Source organism: Hemitrygon akajei, chromosome 12 (assembly GCF_048418815.1).
Source record: "Hemitrygon akajei chromosome 12, sHemAka1.3, whole genome shotgun sequence".
In the NCBI taxonomy this organism is placed as follows: Eukaryota; Metazoa; Chordata; class Chondrichthyes; order Myliobatiformes; family Dasyatidae; genus Hemitrygon; species Hemitrygon akajei.
In genome coordinates this window covers 57575549-57599810 of record NC_133135.1, presented here as the reverse complement: position 1 = coordinate 57599810, position 24262 = coordinate 57575549, and the positions used below count along the sequence as shown (strand labels likewise).

Here is a 24262-nt window from a genome sequence, read left to right as displayed (position 1 = left end):
CCTGATAGCCTCATAATTCCCCTTACTCCAATTAAACGCTTTTCTAACTTGTCTGTTCCTATCTCTCTCCAATGCTATTGTAAAGGAAGTAGAATTATGATCACTATCTCCAAAATGCTCTCCACTGAGAGATCTGACACCTGACCAGGTTCATTTCCCAATACCAAATCAAGTACAGCCTTTCCTCTTGTAGGCTTATCTACATATTGTGTCCAGAAACCTTCCTGAACACACATAACAAACTCCTCCCCATATAAACCCTTTGCTCTTGGGAGATGCCAGTCGATATTTGGGAAATTAAAGTCTCCCATCACGACAACTCTGTTATTATTACACCTTTCAAGGATCTGTTTCCCTATCTGCTCCTCAATATCCCTGTTACTATTGGGTGGCCTATAAAAACCACCCAGTAAAGTTATTGACTCCTTCCTGTTCCTACCCTCCACCCACAGATCCTCCATAGACAATCCCTGCATGGCGTCCACCTTTTCTGCAGCCGTGACACTATCTCTGATCAACAGTGCCACACCCCCACCTCTTTTGCCTCTCTCCCTGTCCTTTCTGAAACATCTAAAACCCGGCACTTGATGTAACCATTCCTATCCCTGAGCCATCCAAGTCTCTGTAATGGCCACCACATCATATCTCCAAGTACTGATCCACGCTCTAAGCTCATCCGCTTTGTTCACAACACTCCTTGCATTAAAATAGACACATCTCAAACCTTTGGTCTGAGCGTGTCCCTTCCCTATCACCTACCTATCCTCCCTCTCACACCTGTGTACAAGCTTTTTCTATTTGTGAGCTAACCTCCTCTTCCCCAGTCTCTTCAGTTCAGTTTCCACCCCCCAACAATTCTAGTTTAAACTCTCCCCAGTAGCCTAGGCAACCCTCACCGCCAGGATATTGGTCCGGCTGGGATTCAAGTGCAACCCGTCCTTTTTTCACAGGTCACACCTGCCCCAAAAGAGGTCCCAATGATTCAGAAATCAAGCCCCCCTGCTTCAATCCCTCAGCCACGCATTTATCCTCCACCTCATTCTATTCCTATTCTCACTGTTGTGTGGCACAGGCAGTAATCCCGAGATTACTACCTTTGCAGTCCTGCTTCTCAACTTCCTTCCTAACTCCCTGCAGTCTTTTTTCAGGACCTCTTCCCTTTTCCTACCTATTCATTGGTACCAATATGTACCACAACCTCTGGCTGTTCTCCCTCCCACTGCAGGATATCTTAGAAGCAATCTGAAATATCCTGGACCCTGGCACCTGGGAGGCAAACTACCATCCGAGTTTCATTCCTGGGTCTACAGAATCGCCTGTCTGACCCCCTAACTACAGAGTTCCCTATCACTACTGCCTTCCTCTTCCCTTCCCTACCCTTCTGAGCCAAATGGCCAGAAACTGTGCCAGAGGCACGGCCACTGCCGCTTCCCCCAGGTAGGCAGTTTAAGTGGTTTGGAATTGACTAGATGGACTGAAGGGCCTGTTTCTGTGCTGTACTTTTCCATGACTCTATGACTCTTATACCCCGCTCACCAATTCCTGGTTGGGTTTCAGCAGGACAACTTCATAGCAGGCTTCATTGTAGCTTTGGTCTAAAATCTAAGAGCTGAAATTAAGAAGCAAAGGTGATGTGATTTGTCTTAAAGTACAGACATCATTTGACCAAGTGCAACACTCAGGAACTCATATAAAAGTACAACCAATAGAAATCAGAGGAAAAATCTGGCCCAAATGAAGCCTTCCTTGTCAAAAATAATTAGTTTCTAACAACCACAACCATTTATTCAAAACCCATAATTCTTTAAGCAGAATCAACTCAGCCATCTTCATCATCAGTGACCTTTCCTCTCCAACAGGTTGAGAAATGGAGATGCTTACTGATCTTCCTTTTACAGTTCCTCAAATAATGTATCGGTCCATTCCCCTGTGCACCAAGAGCTGAATATACAGTACATTGTTTTTATGCTTTTCTTAATCTACCTGCATATCTGCTTTTCAGTGTACCAGTGGCTACTGGGGTGGGGTCAATAGTAGAGTCCCATAAGAGTGATTGCACCCTTCCTATTTTTGAGTTCTACCCATATAGACTAGGCAGACATATCCTCCATTATGTCCCCTCTGAATGCAGCTCTAATAATGTCCCTGATTTGTAGTGCATCTCCCTCTTCCCCCAACTCTTAAATAAGCATGTGGGTGCAAAAAAAATGGAGGGTTATGTGAGAGGGTAGGATGAGTTTAACCTTGGAATAGACTAAGGGGTTGGCACAATATCATGGTCACAATATCTAAGGCAACTTATCACCTATTGGAAGTATTCTCGATTCCTATAAATAAGGGGCGTAGTGGTTAACAGGTGACCCGGGTTCAGTTCCCACTGCCGCCTTTAAGGAGTTTGTACATTCTCCCCATGACCGCGTGGGTTTTCTCCGGGTGCTTCTGCTTCCTCCCACGGTCCGGGGATGTGCCGGTTTGTAGGTTGATTGATCATTGTAGATTGTCCTGTGACTGGTCTAGAGTTATATCGGAGTTCCTGGGTGGCGCGGCTTGGAGGACTGGAGGGGCCTGCGCTACGCTGTATCTCAATAAATACAGAAATAAATAAATTGAACAAAAATTGGTGGTGGTGGATGGGGGAGGGGGTGAAGTCACATTTTATTGAAATCAGTATTACAAAGTATTACAAAGTAAATTAACCTTCTTTATTTGCTTGAATACTTGCCTGGAAGCTCTTCTGTCACAATACTGTAATCAGAGAAAGGCATAATGCTCATAATAAAATGATTAGTGTTTAAAGGGCAACATGTGAACTGACAGAAACCATTATGAACACTTTATTGCCAATACAAGAAAACAAATCTCTGGTGGCTCTGATGGTGTCAGATTGGAAGCAAAATCTGGAAGTTGTTGGTAATAACTTTAGATTAGATTACTCCCTGCCATCTGATAGAAGATGGATCTTATTTACTGATTATTGCATAGATAGGTGTAATGAATCACTACTGTGGAAAATGGAATAAAAGTCAGAGACACTGAGGTATATCTAGCAGACCCTGTTGAAATAGTTTTTAAAGTAAATTGTTTAAAGCATTTTGTTGGTTATATATACAGATGTTGTTTCCAGTATCATTTTGTAAAACTCAGGCAGTCCCACATTCCTGTAACGTGTCCTGAGATGACAATGAAATTGGCAGCCATCATAGATTTACACTAGATCCAGGCCAAACACCACGTAGGGGCAATGTGGTTGTGATCAAGCTGACATAAGTGGGCTTGGAAGCTGCTGCTTCACACTAGCAGTGAATCAGGTACAATCCTGACCTGTACTGCCAGCAGCATGGAATTTGCACACTCTCGCTGTGACCTCTGGATTACCTCCAGGGTGCATTAGTTTTGTTTTTGCATCTCAAAGGTGTCCAGTAGGTGGGCTAATTGACTACTTTGAACGTGTAGGTGGGTAGGTGGTAAATTCTTAAGGGGTTGATATGAATTTAAGGAGAATAAAGAAAAATTAGCACAGGATAAGTCAAATCAAGTCACTTTTTATTGTCATTTCGACCATGACTGCTGGTACAAGTACACAGTAAAAACGAGACAATATTTTTTAGGACCATGGTGCTACATGAAACAGTACAAAAGCTACACTGAACTACGTAAAAACAACACAAAAACTACCCTAGACTACAGACCTACCCAGAACTGCATAAAGTGCACAAAACAGTGCAGGCATTACAATAAATAATAAACAAGACAATAGGCACAGTAGAGGGCAGTAAGTTGATGTCAGTCCAGACTCTGGGTATTGAGGAGTCTGATGGCTTGGGGGAAGAAACTGTTACATAGTCTGGTCGTGAGAGCCCGAATGCTTCGGTGCCTTTTGCCAGACGGCAGGAGGGAGAAGAGTTTGTATGAAGGGTGCGTGGGGTCCTTCATAATGCTGTTTGTTTTATGGATGCAACGTGTGGTGTAAATGTCTGTAATGGTGGGAAGAGAGACCCCAATGATCTTCTCAGCTGACCTCACTATCCGCTGCAGGGTCTTGCGATCCGAGATGGTGCAGTTTCCGAACCAGGCAGTGATGCAGCTGCTCAGGATGTTCTCAATACAACCCCTGTAGAATGTGATGAGGATGGGGGGTGGGAGATGGACTTTCCTCAGCCTTCGCAGAAAGTAGTGAACAATTGATGGTTGGCACGGACTTGCTGGTCTCACGGCCTATTTCTGTGCTATAATATATTTCTATTTAGAGATGAATTGGATGAGAGAGTTTGCTGTACACCTAAATCCTATACTAACTATTAGACATTTCTGTGGAATGTGTGGATAGAATTAGAAAGTTGTAAAGTAAGCTGGCAAACAATAGTGGTCAATGTAGAAGTGGAAACTCAGGCCTTGGACATTGTTCAAATGAAATTCAGCAAGCTCATTAAAGTACAGCCTTTCAGTTTCAATATTGAGTTCATTTATAGCAAGTCATAATGAGTACCCCATATTTTATGGTACAGCAATTACTGTTAATACCTTTACCATTTTTAACTTCTCTATATCAGTCTTCTGGTTTGTTTCATTGCTCAATTACAGCTCCCAATTTGCCCTGCGCTGTCATTCCTTTTGACTCCATTTCTCCTACCTCCACTCTGCCTACTCTTCGTGTTTCTCCTGATGGAAACTAATCCGGTGAAATTATTTATTTCCTTGATTTGGAAAGGAGAGGAAGCCAGTGTGTGATTCTGTTCTGCAAAGAGAGAGCTGTGATCTTCAAATTCACTCGGATGCTGCTTCAAACAAAATATGGTAAAATCTTGAAGAATTTCCTATTAAAGATAGCTTAGGCTTGTCCAGAGACCTACCATGCTTTTGTTATAGATCAACTGGATTGCTGAAAGTGTCCTGTGTTTTCTGTTTTATACAGAAATGATAATAATACTGGGTCTTTATTGAAACAGCCTACTCATGATTCCTTTACAGAATTCTATTCGAATTGGCCTATCATTTAGCCTCTTGATACATGGAGTGATAACAGAGTAACAATCATGATTAGATTTCAATTGTCATAATCATTATGAATCACTCTACTATTGTGATTATAGCGTTTCCTCAATCACTTCCAAGTGTTTAATTACTATAACAACGCATGTGTTTTAAATCGGTTGATAAAATAAATAGTGCTATGATAAATGTGAGCTAGTAAAGGGTTAATTCAATAGCAGCTGGTCTTGTAGGCTATCCCAGACATTAAATTTCTCCAACATCATGTATTATTGTTCCCGTAACATCAGCGGAGAACCTTAAAACTAGAGTTAATAGCTTTAGTTAGCTATGATGAAGAAGGACAGAACTGATCTAATTAAATGCTGCTGTACCTCAGAGGCCAGGTTCAGTTTATAGCTTCTTGCTGTTCAAAAATTACTCTGTATCCACCTCACTAACAAAATGGATGATTTTGCAATTCCTCCTTATTGAGCTTCACTTAAGAATCTCCTGTAACAACTTTATGTTGCCTTAACCTAAATTCATTGTGCTAATTAAAATAGAATTGTCATCCCATTATAGGAAGGATGTGAAGACTATGGAGAGGGTGCTGAAAAAGTTTTCCAGGATGGAGCCCATATTAGAGGGCAGGAAATATAAGGAAAGGTTGGACAAACTTGGGTTGTTCTTTGGCATGCTGGACACTAATAAGGAACCAGGTAGAAGTTTTCAAAAATATGAGAGACATAGAGTAGGCGGTCAGAATCTGTTCCCCAGCATATAAATATCAGACACCAGAGGATGTGATGTCAAGGTATGAGGGAGAAGGTTTAAAGGTGATGTGAGAGGTGATTTTATGCAGAGAGTGGGAAGTTCCTGGATTAGGGGTAATAGTAGAAGCTGGCAGTTTGGTGGGTTTTTTTTAAGAGCCTTTTAGATAGACACGTGAATCTGAAGGGAATGGAGGTTGGATGATACACAGGGAGAGAGTGTTTATTATAAATTGACATCAAGATCAGCACAACATCATGGACTGAATGGCATTTCCAATGCTTTACTATTCAATGTTCTAACTCCTGAAGTGAAGAGCTGGCTCCTTCTGATCACGAGGCAAGCATGCCATTTCCTGAGACTGGACTGGCATCCTACATTGAAGGATAAGATGTGGATATCGTTGGCAAGACTAGTATTTATTAATCTGTCTGCAAAATTGTGTGGCCTGCTTTGATTGTCAAGTCAAGTTTATTGTCATTTGACTATATGCATGTATACCATCAAATGAGATAACGTTTCTCTTTACCAGAGTGTAAAGCGCAGTAGTATACATACATATAACACACAATAACTTAGGAAAGGAAGAATAAAATCTGCAAATGACTTCTGCAGATAAACAAAGTAAAGTGTATAAATTAAATATTGTGGGATACAGTACAAATTAACCTGTGACACTTCGAATACGATACGGCTGGGAGTTCGGAAGCCTTATGGCCTGAAGGAAGAAGCTGATTCCCATCCTGACCATTCTTGTCTTTATGCATCTGAGTCTCCTGCCTGATGGTAGAAAGAGGATGCTGGATGTATGGGTGGGATCTTTCATAATACTAAGGGCCCTGCATTTGCAGTACTCCTGATAAATGTCCTGGATGAATGGTAGGGAGATCCCTATAATCCTCTTAGCTGTTCTCACAGTCCTTTGTAGGGACTTCCGTTCCAATGCCCTGCTGCTCCCACACCAGATGGAGATGCAACTTGTCAGGATACTGCTAATGGTGCTCCAATAAAATTCAGTTAAAATGTGTGGCAAGGGGAGAGCCTCACTTGCCTCAGTCTCCTTAAGATGTGAGGTCATCCATGATGTGAGCTCCCAGGAACTTAGTGCACTTAACTCTTTCTACGGAGGAGCCAGACAGGAGTGGTTCATCTGCTCCTTCTTAAAGTCCACAAAAATTTCCTTGGTCTTCTCCATGTTCAGACTTGGATTGTGGCTCTCACACCAGTTCATCAGCCGCACAACTTCCTCTCTCTACTCCGTCTCCTCATCGTTGTTCATGAGGCCAACCACTGTTGTGTCATCTGCAAACTTGATGGCATGGTTGGATCTGAAACCTGTGACACAGTCGTGTGTCAGCAGTGTAAACAGCTGTGGGCTGAGCACAGAAAAAGTGGGACTAGAGACATTGCTGCCCACATGGACTGACTGTGGCCTTTCTGTTAAGAAGTGCAGGTTTCAGTTACAGAGGGAGGTGTTGAGACCCAGTGAGGACAATTTCCCCACCAGTTTCTGGGGTATGCTGAATTGAAGTCTATAGTGGGGCTGAGGAGGGGAAAAAAGAGAATCAGCCATGATTGCGTGGTGGAGCTGACTCGATGAGCCAAGTAGCCTAATCCTGCTCCTGTGTCCTTTGTCTTATCAATAACATTTGAGCTTGTTCTAATAACTGCTGGTTAATATTTGAATGAGACAAGACCATCTCCAAAAGGTTTTTAATATTTGCTGTTTGGCAGTCAGCAAAATAATAAATGTCAATTTCTCTATCTTCAATGTTCTGACAGTCGCCATCACCAAATAGTTATACAAACCACCTAAGAACTTTACATTTAGCTCTGAGTTGGATCGTGGGCATTCCACAGCAAATGCAAGAGGTTCACTTTGTGTTTCTCCAAAATCTTTTCGCCCCCAACAAGGCAGAGATTAGGAGTATAATGTCACAACTCGACTGGCCTTAATGTGTGCAGCTGAAAATATGAAAACACGACCAGCATTTCATCCACCGCTTTAAACTTCAACACCTGTACCCCTCCCCACCCACTTCTGGCATATTGTGCCTACAATATATACCATCAACGTGGTGAATGGCAACAATTTAGAAGATATTTCAATAGTACTTATATATCTAAAGGACAAATACAGCAGATACATGGAATATCATAAATTCCACTTCATATTCCATACCCATCTGGATTTGGAATTATGCCTTCAGTATTCCTTCAATGCAAAAATGACTCCTGAAATCTTTCCAACAGCATCCAAAATGCACCCTTTGCTAAGTTGAATGCAACAGTTCAAGAGCGAAGGGCGCTGAGTAGGCTACGGTCAATTATGGAAAACCCTGAACATCCTCTACATAGCACCATCCAGAGACAGAGAAGCAGTTTCAGCGACAGGTTACTGTCGATGCAATGCTCCTCAGACAGGATGAAGAGGTCAATACTCCCCAATGCCATTAGGCTTTACAATTCAACTGCCAGGACTTAAGAACTTTTTTTAAAGCTATTATTAATGCTTTTGAGTTAGTGATTTAGATGCATATCATATTATTACTGAGTTAAGTATTGTATGTAATGAGTTTTTGCTACAACAAGTGTATGGGACATTGGAAAAATGTTGAATTTCCCAATGGGGATGAATAAAGTATCTATCTATCTATCTATCTATCTATCTAAGAGAGACACCTCCCTCAAAAGCAACAAACTACTAGCAAAAATCCCCACTACTTTTGCCAGTGATCCTCTCATCCCATAAAGGGTAACAGTTAAGCAGTAATTTGAAGAAATGATTAATACTTTCAACTAAACTGTTCCAATTAGAAATTAAATATTTACATCCCCTTTTAGATGGAAACATCTGAGAGGTAATGAGATATGGAGGCATTATTGCAGTAAAATCATCATCGGATTAATGATGTCTATCTTACCGTAGCTGGTTGCAATTGGATTCCCTCCTGGGTTTTCATTGCATGTGTGAACAGAAAACACAGCCATAAACTTTTTGAGAGGTGATCCTTTGCAATATCATTCTTAACTGATTTGTCATACAAGTTAAAGAAAATTTGGAAGTCATCAGTGGGTTAGAATGTGCCTCTCTCCCTCAGGCAGCAAAGCAACTTACAATAATTATCATTCTTTCCAGTGCCTTCCACTGGATAGCTGAGTTAACTGACAATGCATATCTGGCTATGACTCCTGTTTAGATCTTCATCAGTCAACTCTGTATTAGTTCAGCACTGCTCCAGGGAGTTAGAGGAAACATAGCAAATGGAGCAATCTGCTGATTTTGAGTACTTAACCAAGAATTTGGGAAATGGTGGAGAAAATAATTTTAGATCAACAAGGATAGAGAAAACAGAGAGTGGAAGTCCATATGAATGTTGCAGAATAAACCAAATGCCAGGGTTTATATAAATTGGAATATAGTTCATCTGATTAAAATTGTACAAGGCATTGGTAAGGCTGAATTTGGAGTATTGTGTACAGTTCTGGTCACTGAATTATAGGAAAGATGTCAACAAAATAGAGAGAGCACAGAGAAGATTTGCTAGAATGTTACCCAGGTTTCAGCACCTAAGTTACAGGGAAAGATTGAACAAGTTAGGTCTTTATTCTTTGGAGTGTAGAAGGTAGAGGGGGAACTTGATAGAGGTATTTAAAATTATGAGGGGTATAGATTGAGTTGATGTGAATAGGCTTTTTCCATTGAGAGTAGGGGAGATTCAAACAAGAGGACATGAGTTGAGAGTTAGGGGGCAAATTTTAAGGGTAACATGAGGGGGAATTTCTTTACTCAGAGAGTGGTAGCTATGTGGAATGAGCTTCCAGTAGAAGTGGTAGAGGCAGGTTCGATATTGTCATTTAAAGTAAAATTGGATAGGTATATGGACAGGAAAGGAATGGAGGGTTATGGGCTGAGTGCGGGTCAGTGGGACAAGGTGAGAGTAAGCATTCGGCACGGACTAGAAGTGCTGAGATGGCCTGTTTCTGTGCTGTAATTGTTATATGGTTATATGATTCTGAAACAATGAACAGTGCCTATAAAAAGTATTTACTCCCCTTGGAAATGTTCATGTTTTGTTGTTTTACAACATTGAATCACAGTGGATTTGATTTGGCTTTTTTAACACTGATCAACAGAAAAAGACTCGTTTCAAAGTGAAAACAGATCTCCACAAAGTTACCTAAATTAATTACAAATATAAAACACAAAATAATTGATTATGTAAGTGTTAACCCCCTTCAAGTCAGTATTTAGCAGATGTACCTTTGGCAGCAATTACAGCCTAGAGTCTGTGTGGATAGGTCTCTATCACTGCATCAAGTTTTCCTCCAGGATTTCCCTGAATTTTGCTGCATTCGTTTTACCCACTACCTTCACAAGTCTTCCAGGGCCTGCTGCAGTGAAGCATCCCCACAGCATAATACACCCACCACCATGTTTCGTAGTAAGGATGGTGTGTTTTTGATGATGATGCGGTTTTTGGCTTACGCCAAACATAGCATTTAGTCTGATGGCCAAAAGGCTCAATTTTGGTTTCATCAGACCATGGAACCTTCTTCCAGCTGACATCAGAGTCTCCCACGTGCTTTCTGGCAAACTGTAGCTGAGATTTCATGAGAGTTTTTTTTACCAACAGTGGCTTTCTCTTTGCCACTCTCCCATAAAGCTGCGACTGGTGAAGCACCCGGGCAACAGTTGTTGTATGCACAGTCTCTCCCATCTCAGTCACCAAAGCTTGTAACTCCTCCAGAGTTGTCACAGGTCTCTTGGTACTCAGTTTTTGAGGATGGCCTGCTCTAGTCAGATTTACAGCTGTGCCATATTCTTTCCATTTCTTGATGACTGTACTCCAAGGGATAATCAGTGACTTGGAAGTTTTCTTGTATCCGTCTCTTGACTCGTGCTTTTCAAATACCTTGTTGCGGTGTTGCTTGGAGTGTTCTTTTGTCTTCATTGTGTAGTTTTTACCAGGATACTGACTCACCAGTGGTTGGACCTTCCAGATACCTGTGTATTTTTACCGTAATTAATTGAAGCACCTTGCCTGCATGCAGATCTCCATGTAACTAATTATGCAACTTATAAAACCAATTGCCTGCACCAGTGATGATTTGGTGTGTCATACTAAAGGGGGGTGACTACTTATCCAATCAATTATTGATAACAATCAATTATTGTTTTATATTTGTAATTAATTTAGATCTCTTTGTAGAGATCTGTTTTCAATTTGAGACGAAAGGGTCTTTTTCTGTTGATCAGTATCAAAAAAGTCAAATTAAATCCACTGTGATTCAGTGTTGTTTAACGATAAAACATGAAAACTTCCAAGGGGGTGAATACTTTTTATATTCACTGTAGTTAAATTCTATCTATAATGAAAGGAATTCAATTATTAAAAATTAATTCATGGGTAGGATCAATCTATCATAAAATGCACTGAAAACCACGTAGATGAATGCCCTAAATTATTTTCTCTGTTATGATACCATCCACATTTATGTAGAAACCCCAACAAATGCATCATGACTTTTGATACAAATTTCTGATTGTTTGCAGATCTTTTCTGTTGCTTCGGCTGAAGGACTATGTATAACAACAGCTAACCTGCATATTCAGCAGCTGACAACTTCCACCTACCCAGAAATATTACTACTACTTAAACTGTCATGTCACTTTTATAAACTCTTTCACCTCCTCAACTTACCCCCCAAGGTGCTTTCCACTAGCAACATCCCAAAGTATAGCACATTGTTTACTCCCTCCCTTCTCCAAGTGCTTTACCTAAACTTATCATAAAGACAATTTCCCATTCTCTGCTCTCCCTTCACTTGCTCATTTTCTTCTATCTCTCTCATCCACCTCTTTTCCACTGTCTTCTCTGTTCCCCAGTTATTGTGTCAGGATCCTTGACAATTGCATGTAACACATACAAAATGGTGGAGGAACTCAGCAGCTCAGGTAGCAACAATGGAAATTAATAAACAGCCAACGTTTTGGGCTGAGATCCGTCTTCAGGACTGGGAAGGGAGGGGGAAGATGCAAGAATAAAAAGGTGGAGTGGGGAAGGAGGACAGTTACAAGGTGAGGGGAAAGCCAGGTGGGAGGCTGGAGAGGAAGGAACCTGATTAGAGAGGAGTGTGGACATGGGAGAAAGGGAAGAAAGAGAGGCACTAAGGGGTGGTAAGAAGAGGCAGGTAAGAAGAGTTAAGAGGCCAGAGTGGGGAATGGAAGAAGAGGTAAGGGGGAGGTAAGAAAGTTTTTACTAGGAGGAGAAATCAATGTTCATGCCATTGGGTCGGAGGATACCCAGATGGAATATGAGTTGATGCTCCTCCATCCTGAGAGTGGCCTCATTGTGGCATAAGAGGAGGCCGTACACTAACACCTTAGAACAGGGATGAGAACAAGATTTAAAATGGTTGGCCACCAGGAAATACCATTTTTGGTAGATGGAGCAGATGTGCTTGACAAAGCGGTCCCCCTGTTTACGAAGGGTCTCACCAATGTAGAGGAGTCTGCTTCAGGAGCACTGGATGTAATAGACAACCCCAACAGAATCACAGGTGAAGTGTTCCCTCACCTGGAAGGACTGTTCGGGCTCTAAATACAGGTGAGGGAGGGGGTGAATGGGCAGGTGTAGCACTTTGGCCACATGCTGGGTTAAGTACTAGGAGGGAGATTAGTGGGGAGGGATGAATAGAAAAGGGGATCCTGGAGGGAGCGATTCCTGCAGGGAACAGAGAATGGAAGGGAGATAAAGGTGTATTTGTTAGTAGGATCCCTTTGGAGATGGTGGAAGATGAGGGGAGTGATGTATTGGATGCAGAAAACAAGAGGAACTCTATCCCTGCTAAGGTGGTGGGAAATGGAGGAGATGTGGATAAGGGCAGCATCAATGGTTGACAAAAGGAATCCCCGTTCTTTGATGAAGTAAGATACCTCTGATGTCCTGGAAAGGAAAGCCTCATCCTGGGAGATGAATGAGCTGAGAAAAGAGAATAGCATTTTTACAGGAGACAGCATGGGAAGAGGTATAGGCAAGATAGCTCGTGGGAATGGTACCTTTATAAAGGATGTTGTTAAAAATTTTGTCTCCAGAGATGGAGACAGAGATCGAGAAAGAGGAGAGAGGTATCAGAAATGAACCAAGTGAATTAAAGGGCCGGGTGGAATTTGGAGGCAAAGTTGATGAATTTGACAAGCTCAGCATGGGTGCATGAAGCATCATCAATGTTGTTAATGTAGTAAGGAAGAGTTGGGGCATATTACCAAGGAAGGCTTGGAAAATGGACTATTGAGTTCAGAGTCTACACTAATTATCAACTACTATTTACCCTGATCCTACCCAAACCTATTTTATTCTTCCCATATTCCCACCATCTACTCTTCCTCCTCCCCACATTCTACCAGTCACTTCCATTAGGTGGAATTTACAGTGACCAATTAACCTACCAAACTGCACATCTTTAGGACGTGGGACAAAACTGGAAAGCCCAAGGGGAAACACATCCAGAAACATGAAGATTGTGCAGACTCCACATTCTGAATTTCAGGATCACACCTGTGAATCAGTGGTGCTTGGAGGCAGTGCCTCTACCAGCCGTGTCACTGTGAAGTAACATTAGTTGTTAGAGAGATTATAAAAACAAATGAAATGAGCATTCATCTACCTCAGCTCCATGCTCCTGCATTATCCCCATTTTTCTTGATTTCATTGATGTACAGAAATTTATAAATATTAGTTTTTAATACACTCAGTGACATAGCCCTCATAGCTAATGGGGATGGTGTTTTCAAAAGATTGCCTTTAGTAATTTCTCAGTATTTCTGTTCTAAATAGCTTAATCTGTGAATATGCGCCATGGATCCAGACTCCTCATGCAGCGAAGTGGTTTCCTATCGACTTAAAGGTTCACTTATTGTCAAAGCAGGTATCCATATACAACTCTGAAGTTCGTCGTCTCCAAATAGCCACAAAACAAAGAAAGAACATGAAAGTTGTTCAGAGAGAAGCATCAAAACCACAACACCCCCCCCCCGCATAAAAAATAACAGCATCCCGATCATCAACCACCCCAAACCCCCTCCCCCCACACAGAACAGAACGGGTACATTGGCCCCCAAGAACAACCCCTTCCCTGCATGAAAGAACTAACAGAAGATCCCAAAATACTCCCCTCGCACAAGACGGAAAAGGAACAGGCAATAAAAATACAGAATATAAAAAGCATGTCTGAAAAAGACCACAGTCCATAAACACAGTAGTCCAATCTGTAAACACAGAACCATGATACCATTCTATGATATCACCGTCACTCATCGAAAGAGAGAGAAACCACAAGAGGCAAAGAGGCCTTCCCCGCCTGCCGCAGTGAGCCGCCATGCAATAGGCTGCTCACAGATTCCTTCTCTGTCAGTGATCAAAAGGAAGGTGGATGGTGCTGAACTCGTGCTTGCCTTCTGTCTTCACCTCAATGTCTGAATCTTCCTCGATGCTTTAACTGCTGAAATGGAGTCAACCATCAGCTCGCATCCCATATCGAAGTTTCTTCTCATCGAGTCTATCCGAGTAGGCACTTGCTTGCCGGAATGTTCTCAGGGACAATGGAGCACTAGATCACTCAAACAATCTCCAAGCTGTAAATCGCTGACTCTAACAGTCCCAGAAATTCACTTAAGGTGGAAACACTGATGTAAAAGAAGTAAATAAAACACATTTTCGTGAGCAATCAGGAAGATGTCCTTCAAGGATTTTGCGAGTTTCAATGATATCGCCTGTCATTTTTATAAACCCCATAGAATACAGGTGTAGTCTTAGCAAACCTGCCATATGACCTGTTGCCTTGACGTCGCACGTGATGAAGACCATGGAGCGGCTGATAATACAGAATCTGAGGCCACAAACCAGGCACGCCCAGGATCCTCTTCAGTTTGCGTATAAGGAGAAGGTGGGAGTGGAGGATGCTATCACGTATTTGCTGCACAAATCACTCTCTCACCTAGAGGGGGTCAGTTGTGCTGTGAGGATTACATTCCTTGACTTCTCTAGTGCCTTTAACACCATCCAGCCCAAGATCTTAAGGCACAAACTAACGGAGATGGGAGTAGACTCTCACCATGGTGGATTGGATAGTGGGCTACTTGACAGATAGACCTCAGTATGTGCGGTTGGGAGACTGTAGGTCTGACACGGTGGTCAGCAGCACAGGGGCGCCGCAGGGAACCGTACTCTCTCCGGTCCTGTTCACCCTGTACACATCAGACTTCCAATATAACTCGGAGTCCTGCCATGTGCAGAAGTTCGCTGATGACACGGCCATAGTGGGGTGTGTCAGGAATGGACAGGAGGAGGAGTATAGGAAACTGATACAGGACTTTGTGATATGGTGCAACTCAAACTACCTGCGTCTCAATATCACCAAGACCAAGGAGATGGTGGTGGACTTTAGGAGATCTAGACCTCATATGGAGCCAGTGATCATTAATGGAGAATGTGTGGAGCAGGTTAAGACCTACAAGTATCTGGGAGTACAGTTAGACGAGAAGCTAGACTGGACTGCCAACACAGATGCCTTGTGCAGGAAGGCACAGAGTCGACTGTACTTCCTAAGAAGGTTGGTGTCATTCAATGTCTGTAGTGAGATGCTGAAGATGTTCTATAGGTCAGTTGTGGAGAGCGCCCTCTTCTTTGTGGTGGCGTGTTGGGGAGGAAGCATTAAGAAGAGGGACGCCTCACGTCTTAATAAGCTGGTAAGGAAGGCGGGCTCTGTTGTGGGCAAAGTACTGGAGAGTTTAACATCGGTAGCTGAGCGAAGGGCGCTGAGTAGGCTACGGTCAATTATGGATAACTCTGAACATCCTCTACATAGCACCATCCAGAGACAGAGAAGCAGTTTCAGCGACAGGTTACTATCGATGCAATGCTCCTCAGACAGGATGAAGAGGTCAATACTCCCCAATGCCATTAGGCTTTACAATTCTACCGCCAGGACTTAAGAACTTTTTAAAAGCTATTATTAATGCTTTTTGAGATAGTGATTTAGATGTATATCATATTTTTTACTGAGTTAAGTATTGTATGTAATTAGTTTTGCTACAACAAGTGTATGGGACATTGGAAAAAAGTTGAATTTCCCCATGGGGATGAATAAAGTATCTATCTATCTATCTATCTATCTATCTATCATATGGAAAAACCAGTCAGGTGAATCTTCATTGAATTTCATTTTTGGCAAATATACTTGCTTTGTATACCTGACTACAATACCCCAGGTGCAATTGAATCAAAATGTTATATAATTGCAGCTAGACATCTTTACTCACCACCTCCAGTCCTCATGTAATAAAATCCAACAGATCATCAGCCTTCCTAATTGTTGGGCCTGCACATTAGTTGTTGGCTCCCTTTTGAACATCCACATTTCCCAATCTGTTACCATAAAAAAATACTTTGCCTTTCTGTTGGGTGTACCAAAGTCAACGACCTCACATTTTTCTACATTGCGTTTTATCTGCCATGTTATTCTCTCACTTAGTCTGTCTATATCTCCTTGAAGACTTAATGTCCTCATTATAAGAGCATCTTGCTTCTCTGGCATTTTTGGCAATTTTTATGTTTGATTCTGTTAAAAAAAGACACCAAATTCTTATTTAATTTATTGGCTGTTTCCTTATTGTCCCTTGCAAGTTCTTTTTGTAAAGGACACTTATTTGCCGTCACTCTTCTTTGTTGAATATACCTGTTTCTGGTAAGCTCACTGTCATATTCTGTTTTCCTTCACTTTATCAATTTCTTGATTCTCTTTTACTCCTCCTAATTCTCAGTCCTGCTTTTATTTTTTACTAACATTGTGAGATTCTATGAATTTATTACTATTGTATATTACTCCAGTCAATCACAAGCAGATATTTCCTGTTGGATCTTACCGTGGAATGCATTCTTAGCTAGCCTTCCACTTTTCACTCTCCACAAACCCATCTTTATATTCAAGCCTCTTTGTAACCTTGCTGTTCCTGGTCTCCGCAATCTCTACATCCCTCCAAGAGCTCAGCATTCCACCAGCTTTGGCCTTGTGCAAGTCACACTACCTTCTGTCTGGGAATGGTGGCTGTACCTCAGTTTTCTAGGCAATAAACTCCGTCCCTGTGTGGTTCCATCTTCTCCCTTGAGGCAGCATAAAATTTATTTCTGGGGCCCATTGTGGTATCTCCCTTTGGCATGAAGGCAGTTCCTATCTGACTGCGCTTTTGTGAAGCGCTTTGGGCAAGTAGAGTATGTCACATATGCTATGTAATGTTATGCTATGCTATGTATGCAAGTTATTGTCAATATTTTATTAGTGGCAATATGAATTAGTCAGCAAGCAGTAGAGCAACAAACAATGAAAACTCAGGTGAAGTGTGATAAAAGTGTGATTAAATCTTCTTTTAATGCAGACGCCTTGTCAGTTAACCTCTCTTCCAATATGCAGTATTTCTTTTATAATACTGATATAGGAAAAATGAGTGATCAAAATGCCACCTGACTTAAATTTTAATCAGACTGCTCCCTCTTTTCAAAGAATGCATTGTATAGCAGGTAATAGAATGCAGATTATTTGCACAGTGTTTTGAAGTCGGACAACAGAACATAATTATGTGGGTGTGTCCTAAATGCTGATCAGTCTAACACAGGGATAGCAGAAAAGTTATTGATGTATTTTTAGCATGATTGGACTTTATTTTATTTCAACCTCATTCTAAAGCTCATCTTGGAGAATTAGACATTATGAATACTCTCAGAGAAAATAACTGCTTTCAAAAGCAGTATCAACTATTTCTAAAAATCTTTTGAATGAACATGCAGTTTTTTTTACCAAATTGGAAAGCTCATGTTTATTTAATGGTAAGAATTTGGAGTCTAATTCCATCAGTCCCTGTTGAACAGGAACTCTTGCAGTGGTGAATCAACAGATTGCAAAATTCAATATCCAAGCAGATCCTTTGTGAATCAGGTACCCGGCTATTTACCAGATGCAAAAAAAAATTATTTGTGTCCTTGCAAAGCTGAAAGAGGTCATTTGCCCACGAAGCCTATACTTGCTCTCGATAAGCAATAATCAGACTAATTTTCCCACATATCTTCTTGTAATTTCTATTTTTAAGTGAGCCCTTCATCTCTCACCAATTCTCCTGCTACATTTGGTGGAAACTAGCCAATTTATATTTCAGTACGACTTTGGCATGTAGGAGGAAATCAGAGCATCTACACATTCACACAGAGAGGATGTGTAAACTCCACAAGGTCAGGATCAGGCGAGAGTTGTGAGACCTCAGAACTAACTGCTGTGCCACTGCTCCGTATGGAGCTTAATGATATCTAGCTGCACATGAAAACTTTTTAAAAAATAAACTGACAGCTTCCAATCACTACTTATAACATTTTGCAGAGGAAGATTTACATAAAGCAGAAAAGAATAGAACATGCAGCATCTCCCTAGTCAGTGTGGCAGAAATAAGATGCTCTATTCAATAAAGGCAAAATATTGCTTTCCGTAGCCCCTATGCCACTCTAACTCTATTATGCATCAATGGTTGTCAGAAGATATAAGTAATGATTAATGTAGGAGTTATAACATTTGCCAAGACACGTCTTGTGATAATAAAATATGTAAATATATAGTTCAGTACAAGTGTGCTTTAAGTTTAATAAAGAGAAATAATTATAGTTCATGAACATATTTTGATCATCTTAAAGAAGTATATTCTTAAGGGTATTTGTCAAGCTCCTTTATTATTTTATTCATAGGATAATCAAAAAACAGTTTTGATACTTAAAAGTAGTCTCAATAGACAATCATATTAATGCAGAATGTTGCAGCTTTTACAAATCTCTATCCTGGCAATTTATGTGAATAGATGCTTTCCAGAGTAGAACCAACATTTGCTCCCCATGGCATTTCTCCAACAAATAGCAATGTTCCAATCTTCCACATGACTGCATATTATTTTACAATTTCTCCATTCTTATTCTTTCATGCTTTATTAGTATCATGGTCGTTATCTATGTGCATTAGACAGTCCACCAATGTGACTAGCAAAGAATCAGTTTAGGTAGATAGATAGATAGATACTTTATTCATCCCCATGGGGAAATTCAACATTTTTTCCAATGTCCCATACACTTGTTGTAGCAAAACTAATTACATACAATACTTAACTCAGTAAAAATATGATATGCATCTAAATCACTCTCTCAAAAAGCATTAATAATAGCTTTAAAAAGTTCTTAAGTAGTTTACTTAAATACATTAAATACAATCAACCCCGGCACTTTAACATATCTTACTCCTGGCGGTTGAATTGTAAAGCCTAATAGCATTGGGGAGTATTGACCTCTTCATCCTGTCTGAGGAGCATTGCATCGATAGCAACCTGTCGCTGAAACTGCTTCTCTGTCTTTGGATGGTGCTATGTAGAGGATGTTCAGGGTTTTCCATAATTGACCGTAGCCTACTCAGCGCCCTTCGCTCAGCTACCGATGTTATACTCTCCAGTACTTTGCCCACGACAGAGCCCGCCTTCCTTACCAGCTTATTAAGACGTGAGGCATCCCTCTTCTTAATGCTGCCTCCCCAACACGCCGCCACAAAGAAGAGGGCGCTCTCCACAACTGACCTATAGAACATCTTCAGCATCTCACTACAATCATTGAATGACGCCAACCTTCTGTTGGTAAATCTGCAATCTACACTGCGGTGGGCTGTTTAACTTTTTACAGAAGGTTGCTCACAACAGCTTGGCCTCACCTCATTTCTGTTAATTCAAGATAAAACCTTATACATATATGAATGCAAGAGTGATGTGTTGAGGTTGAAGTGTTCACTATTAATCAGAGGAAGGAGCTAAAGAGGTCATTATAATAAGTGGAACATCTGCAAGTTCTCCCAGGACACATCCAAGTAGAATGTTCAGACTGTTTTTTCATAATATCCTTCCAGTCAGTACACCAGATGAGGTTGTGTGAAAATGGGATCAGCTCCCTTTCCCTTATTATGGAGAGAGAGGACCTGTGGTTTGTCGAATGCCGGATGAAATGTGATCGTTTTTGGGGTAACGGCAAGGTCTGTGTCTTTGCCATCGCCTAGTTCACGTTCGTGCTTGGTAGCGGGTGTGCTTTTTTTTGCCGGGGGGAGGGGGGTATCGTTGTCTTGCTGCCGCTTACACATGGGGGAAGCTCCGGGGGGGGGGGGTAGTTTGGGGTTCTCACGTTCAACTGTTGTTCATTCTTTGGGGCACTTCTCTGTTTTTGTGGATGGTTGTGAAGAAAAAGCATTTCAGGATGTATATTGTATACAGTTCTCTGACATTTAATTGGACCTTTGAACCCCTGAACATTTGAACCTCTGTTTTGGCTGTACAGAAGCATTCTGGATCTTTGTGTAGCACAGGTCCCCAAAGAACTACCACATGATGATTGCATCGTACTTTGTGTTATGTTCTGGTGATAGAGGTTTAGGAGCCCACTTTGCACTGATGACTGCGAGGTTGATAGCTGAAAAGTTCATGGAAGTATCTTGTTGAAAGAGTGATAGGAAAGACTGGAATGGAAAAAAAAGCCTATATAAACAAAGGAAAATAAAACAAGTGAGCCTGGATTTGTGGATCACTGACTCAATATTTATAGCATGTGAGCATGCTGTATATTCTTACTAGCTTCCAAATATTTATCACGTCTGTCTGTTCAAGCCATATCCCGGTATGAAGTTTGATTAAATTGTGGTTATACTAGATGAAAGCAATTACTGGATGAAATTATGGAACATCATTCTGAATGCAGCCTTTACTGCTTTCCCAAAGCTTTAAATACAAGAACTTCCAGTCAGTGCAGCAGATGGGGTTGTGTGATAATCTCTACTTGGCTGTTGCCTGCCAAAGTGTAAGGGTATGCCTCAGCAGATTCTACAGTTACTGCAGCTGTCTGCATGAATCCTGGTTGCACTGCAATGCTGACGTCAAATTGAGTATTCAAATGAATCTGGTGAATCCAATAAACCCCACAGGAATTGAATGAATAGCAAGAGCATAAAAGCCATTAGATGAATAATAAATGCTGACAATTTTCTACAGTTTCCAGCATAGTAAAAGATCAGCAAATATCAGATTCAGAATCTAGCACTGTTAATGACATTGTACTAAGTTAGGTAGTGTTAATAATGTCTTTATATACAAAACAACACTTTAATGTAGTGTCTGAGGACATTGAAAGCCCTGTGTTCTGCCTGCAGATTGTGTTGAACTGGCTGATCTCAATCATTATGGTAATGTATCTACCTTAAAGCTTCATGTTTTGAAGAGAAAAATAAGCTAAGCTGCAGCAAATAATTTGAAGCAATTTAAATAAAAATTGCTTATTGGGGCATCCAGAATCTAAACCAGGTAAGATAAATTAGAATATTTAATTCATTGTAAAATAAATCAAAGGAAGAAAAATACAGGAAAGAAAGTTTAACAAAGAGAGAAATGGTAAAAAAAAACAATATATATTTTTCAAATTACAGCAATAGTGACAATGTGAAGGAATGAGACATTATGCTTGTAAAAGCAATGCTTGTAGAGGTGCTACGTCACAGAGCCAGAGGCACAGGTTCAATCCGGGCCTTGTTTGCTGTCTGTGTGGAGTCCGCACACTTCCCCTGGGTTTACTCTGATTTATTGCATGCTTTGGTCTTCTCCCAAAGATGTGCAGGTTGGTAAGTTAAATGGCCACTGCCAATATTCCTTGTTTACGGACGAATAGTAGGATTTGAGAGAGTTGATGAATCAGAATCAGGTTTATTATCACCGGCATGTGACGTGAAATGTGTTAGCTTAGCAGCAGCAGTTCAATGCAATACATAATCTAGCACAGAGAGAAAAATAAAATAAAATTAAACATAATAATAAATAAACAAGTAAATCAATTATGTATATTGAGTAGGTTATTAAGAATGTGCAAAAACAGATTCATATTTTTAAAAAAGTGAGGTAGTGTCCAAAGCTTCTAAGTCCATTCAGGAATCAGATGGCAGAGGGGAAGAAGCTGTTCCTGAATCGCTGAGTCTGTGCCTTCAGGCTTCTGTATCTTCTACCTGATGGTAACAGTGAGAAAAGGGCATAATCATACAATTTAAAAGTTACTTACTCTTGAATAGGCAAGTCTTGGGACATTCAATGGGTAATTGTTGGAACTATGTCCTTTATATGCCTAAATGCTAAATTTCAATGAGATATCAATGTTATCAAGGGTCAGCAGGAATAGGGCAAATGAGTTCAGGTGCACAAATACAGTTTGTTACATATTGGTACCATTGACATAGGAAGGAAAAGCAAAGAGGTCTGGAAAAGAGAACTTAGAGAGCTACGTAGAAAGTTAAGAAGCAGTACCTCCTGGATAGTAATTTCTGTATTGCTAATTGTGCCATGCGCTAATGAGGGTAGAAACAGGACGTTTTGGCAAATTAATGCGTGACTGAGAAGCTGGTGCAGTGGGGAGAGAGGGGGAGGGGGGTTAGAGAGGAGGGGTGGGGAGGGGAGAGAGGGGGTCAGGGCTTCAGGTTCTTGGATCATTGGGAGCTCTTCTCAGAGAGGTACAACCTGTTCAAAATTTACGGGTGGTGTCTAAACCTGAGGGGAATCAATTTTCTCACGGGCAGGTTTGTTAGAGCTGTTAGAGAGGGTTTAAGCTAATTTGGCAGGATGTGGGAACCGGACCAAAAGGACTGAATAGGATAGATGGTAAAAAAGCAAAGATAATGTGCAGTCTGACTGTCAGGAAGGGCAGGCAGATGGTAGTGTGTAATTGCAGCCAGCAGGGTGAGTCTCAGTGCATTAGGAATGCAGAATCAAAAAGAGTAACAAATACATTACTCAAAGTGTTATATCTCAATGCCTGGAGTATAAGAAATAATGTGGATGATCTTGTCCACTATTACAGATTGGCAGTTATGATGTGGCCATCACTGAATTGTGGCTGAAAGATGGTTGTAGTTGGGAGCTGAACGTCTAAGGTTACATGTTGTATTGGAGGGATTAGAAGGTTGGCAAAGGGGTTGGTGTGGGTCTGCTAGTAAAGAATGGCATTGAATCAGTAGAAAGATGTGGCGTTGGATTGGAAGATGTTGAATCTTTGTGGGTTGAGTTAAGAAATTGCAAGTGTAAAAGGACCCTGATGGCAGTTATATACAGGCCTCCCAACAATAGCTGGGAGGTGGACCACAGGTTACAACAGGAAATAGAAAAGGCGAGTCAAAAGGGCAACGTTATGGCAGTCATGGGAGATTTCAACATGCAGATCGATTGGGAAAATCAGGTTGGTAATGTATCTCAAGTGAGTTTGTTGAGTGCCCCCGAGATGGCTTTTTAGAACAGATTGTCATTGAGCCTTCTAGGGAATCAGCATACTGGATTGGGTGTTATGTAATGAACCAAAGGTGATTAGGGAGCTTAAGGTAAAGGAACCCTTAGGAGAAATGATGACAATATAATTGAGTTCAACTTGAAACTTCATAGGGAGAAAGTAAAGTCTGACATAGCACAATTTCAGTGGAGTAAAGGAAATTACAGTGGTATGAGAGAGGAGTTGGCCACAGTAAACTGGAAGGAGATGCTGGCAGGAATGACAGCAGAGCAGCAATGGCGTGAGTTTCTGGGAAAATGAGGAAGGTCCAGGATAGATGCATTCCAAAAACAAATACTCAAATGGCAAAATAGTACAACTGTGACTGACAAGAGAAGTCAAAGCAGAAGAGAGGGCATACAACAACACAGAAATTAGTGGGAAGACAGAGGATTGGGAAGTTTTTAAAAACCTACAGAGAGCATCTGAAAAATTGCAAATGTCACTTCACTCTTTAATAAGGGAGGAAGGCAGCAGAAAAGAATCTATAGACCAGTTAGTCTGACCTCAGTGGTTGGGAAGATGTTGGAGTCAGTTGTTAAGGATGAGGTTATGGAGTACTTGATGACACAGGACAAGATAGTACAAAGTCAACATGGTTTCCTTAAGGGAAAATCTTGCTTGGTGAACCTGTTGGAATTCTTTAAGGAGCTCTCATGTGGGATAGATAAAGGGGTTGGAGTGGATGTTGTATATTTGGACTTCCAGAAGGCTTTTGACAAGGTGCTACACATGAGGCTGCTCATCAAGTAAGGAATCCATGGTATTACAGAAAAGTTACTGATTGGTAGGGGGCAGCAAGTGGGAATAAAAGGAACCTTTTCCGGATGGCTGCCAGTGAGTAGTGGCGTTCCACAGGGGTCGGTGTTGGAACCACTTTGTTTTATGCTGTGTACCAATGATATACTTGGTGGAAAAGATGGCTTTCCTGCCAAATTTGCAGATGATGCAAAGATGAGTGAAATGGCAGGTTGTATTGAGGAAACAGGAAGGTTACAGAAGGACTTAGACAGATGAGGAGAATGGGCAAGAGATTGGCAAATGAAATACAATGTTGGAAAATGAATGGTCTTGCATTTTGATAGTGAAATAAATGCACAGAC

General features: G+C 41.1%; 1 protein-coding gene across 3 annotated transcripts in view; it reads left to right on the top strand.

The window, feature by feature from the left end:
- The window catches only part of pde4ba (phosphodiesterase 4B, cAMP-specific a), a 579805-nt gene that overhangs the window by 328031 nt on the left and 227512 nt on the right, over nucleotides 1–24262 (top strand). The window lies entirely within an intron of this gene.